This window comes from Lygodium microphyllum, chromosome 15 (genome assembly GCF_053477565.2).
Source record: "Lygodium microphyllum isolate KBCC chromosome 15, Lygodium_microphyllum_v1.1.10, whole genome shotgun sequence".
Taxonomy (NCBI): domain Eukaryota; kingdom Viridiplantae; phylum Streptophyta; class Polypodiopsida; order Schizaeales; family Lygodiaceae; genus Lygodium; species Lygodium microphyllum.
In genome coordinates, this window is record NC_141149.1 from 4,612,454 (window position 1) to 4,616,130 (window position 3,677).

Below are 3,677 nucleotides of genomic sequence, written 5' to 3' on the forward strand. Positions count from 1 at the left end.
AAGATTCCTTTGTTACTACTCCTGTGATCACATGATCAGCATATGCTAGCAAGTAGTGATCTCTCTTAGTTGTAGCATTCAACTTCTTCTAATTAATGCATATGCGAGTCTTCTCATTCTTTTTCAATACCATGAAGATTGGTGATACCCAATGTATGCTCGATGTCATAAACGGATCCTGCTTTTAGTAACTTGTCAATCTCCCCTTTGACGTGATGGGAATATCAAGAGTCAATTGGGTAGGGTTGTTGCTTGCTAGGCTTGGCATCATCCCTTAGAGGAATTATGTGGGTGAGGACTTATGGTGGAACACCCTTAATGTCAAAATAGTTCCAAGTGAAAGCATCCCAATATTCCTTCAACAAGTTAAGAAGCTGTTTCTTATCCCTTACATTGAGGTCCTCAACACTATAAATAGGCTAAGGGGATTTCCCCAACACTGCAATGTTTACTTCTTTAACTTTCTTTGGTCTCTCAATGGGTTCATTAGATGTGCCTTTTTGCTTCACATGCCTAGCAACATGACTACTTGATTGCTCTTTTTAAACTTCACATATCTTGGTGGAAGGTCTTGCAGCTTCTCCTGACATCGAGTTTCTAACTTATCCTTATGAGGATTGTCTTAAGTGTTTTTGTCTCAAGTGGACTAGAAGTTTAGTCTTAGATTTGATAGATTAGGTTGGTTGGAGAATTTATGGGTGAAAGTCATTACTTCGATCCATATTAGAGTCAGAACTTGTTGTGGTGGTATTCTTCAAGACTTTGGCTAAGTCATCATCAATTATGAACACTTTAGGGTCTGTACAACAATCATTGAGCTAGAATCCCATTTGTTTGTAATCCTAGTTAACAAGGTATTCAAGCCACTCAAACTTTGAGTTTAGTCTCAGGGTACCCACATCAATGAGCAAGCTCTCCATTTAAGAGGGTTTGGAATCTATACAAATTTGCTCAGTTATTATAAGGCCAATTGTGTCATAATCAGCCAAATCAAAGTCCAAATATTCATCATCTTGAACTAATTGGAGGTCCTTAGAGTCACTTACTTCCTCTACTTCCATGCCTTGTAGGGAATATATTGGACCAATGTTTGAGAGGTTGGATGGTCACTAGAATCTCTGCGTAAGAGTATCAAGATAGCATTTGAGTTCACCGACAAGGTTTTCCATGATTCCTTCTTGATGTGAACTATCTCTTTTCTATTTCCTAGGAAGACTGGACCATTGCCCCAGCCCTTGATGAGACGTGTGTTATGTATCCATGGTTGACCAAGAAACATGTCACAGTGTACACCTTTCATAACAACAAAGTTAGCTTTGAACTATACTTTAATTATCTTAACCAGCCAATCTCTTAGGATGCCCATCAATCAAACATTAAATCCATCTGTAACATTCAGATAAAAGTGTACTAGTTCAATTAGTAGATTTTCACAAGCTTGGAGAATATCTTGATTAACTATGCTTATACCAGCTCCAATATCTATGATTCCATACAAATAATATCTCCAAGGGTTTGCATGGAAGGATAGCGTGTTGGTTGGCTCCTTTCCAGAACATGTTAATCCCTAAAGCACTTAAGGTTGGGGGTGCACTAAAGCTAGGTTGTGGAATTGTTAAGAATGTCGAATCTAGAGCATGGCAAGAGCTATGGAGGTTGGAAGATGAAGACTAAATTCATATTGACATAGACAATGTAGACCATTGTTGCACAAGTGAATTAGGTTCTAATATGGAAGCTTGGACTCATAAAGTTAATCTTATGTATTGGATTGATAATGACAATGACACTAACTGAAAGAGGAAAGCATCATGATATTATATTTATCATTGTGAAAGTGATAGTCAAGTACAATGCTTTATAGAAGTTGGTTGTTCCACTCTCCTCATTGTGTATATGGGATTCAAGATAGCTCTTCCTAGAGCATACATCATTTTTCATTTCTCAACACCCACCCTCAAATGAAGAGTTTCTACACTTGCTAGCTTTTGCCCCCCCACATGATGACATGTCCTAGGAGACTAGCTCGTAGGCAACCTAGTCAAGTTAAAGCTTGAAACTTTACGTCTTTGGCAATGGTTTTTAGAAAGCAAATCCACTAAGGGAAAGTAGAGATCCACTATGGGAAAAACATATGAAAGATACAATGAAAGTTCTTTAGAACAATCTGTAAGAGTTGTTGATGGTAGCGGAAGCATCTTCTTCTTCTTCTTCTTCTTCTTCATTCATGAATTGGTTCTTGTTGTGATCATTCTGTATCTATTGTGCTCTTTTCTTGTGTAAACATTCACTGGCTATATGGCCAGACTTGCCACAGTAATGACATTTTTCTGATCCTTGTTGTTGTTGGTATTTAGTCCTCAACCACGACCTCTTGCTCTATAGGTGCCCTTGGTGTACAAGAGACTGTTGTTGGTGGTGTGTTCCATTGCATCCTTGAGTAGTGAGTGCTCAATATCTTTAAGTGAGAGACTTGGAACATTAGTTAGGGTGGACACAGGATTCTCATATGGATCCTTATTTACACTTACAAGCAATAGGACTATTGCTTCATCTTCATCAATATTCTTCTTAAGAGTTGTAAGCTGGCTTTTTAGGCTCTTGAACTTGTTAATGTGTATGGTTAGGGAGGCACTATCTTTTATATCCAGTTTATAAAACTGCATGAGTAATTTTACATTTGAATTCTTTGCTTGGGTACTAAAGATCCTGTCAAGTTCCTCCCAAGCAGTTCTAGCATCTTTGATGCCAAAGATATGATGTCACACATCATCACTTAGTCCACAGGCAATGATGCCTAGTGCCTTGTTATTCATCTTCTTCCATTATTTGGTTTTTGGTGGAGCTATTGCAAGGATCCTGCTTTCTGAATTTTCTTTCCCACCATCTGCATCACCTTCATCATCTTCAAAGAGATCCCATAGGTCTTTCCTCATGAGGTGGATGAAAGCCTTCACCATTGAATTTAGCTATTTGCTCAAGTTCACTCATTTTGAAGGAGGTCCACAAGCGTACTCGGGTAGTGTCTATCCTTTTATAGGGTTAAGACTTATAAGAGATTTGACCAATTGGGGCATTACAATAAGTAGTTGAAATGGGATAAAAATGAGTCATTCTTGAGTGAGCATATGATCCAAGTGCTAAGAAGCACAAATGGAGTATCAAGAGATACTATGCCTTGAATACTCAATGTTGAGCTTGATAGTTGATGCTTGATGTTCCAAATCTTCTTCTTGAGAAATTCTCTTGCTGGAAATGGCTATGGCTACCCATAGATGACAGTTAGGGTTTCTCAGATTGTGATCAATAGAGAGAGTATTTTGGAAACCATCTCAGGGGAGGTTAGCCCACTTGGGGGGCTACCAAATCCCTATGGTGGTGGTAGCAGAGATTGTGTCGCCTATAGGCCGGAATAATCCATGAATTTCTACTCAACACAAAGTGCGCCAGATTTGGACAAAACATCAATGGTGGCCACTATCGTCAATTATGCCAGGCTTTGAGGTGCTGAGAGGGTGTGCCTTGACTTGTAGAAGTAGGGTACAAAGCCTGAAATGGCCTAGTTTTCTCACATTGCCTCCTCCAAGGTCAATAGGTATGACAGTTTACAGGCACACACAGGGACAACAAGCAATAATTTGTGCAATGCTGGGCAGCAAAGACCCCAATGCTCTACT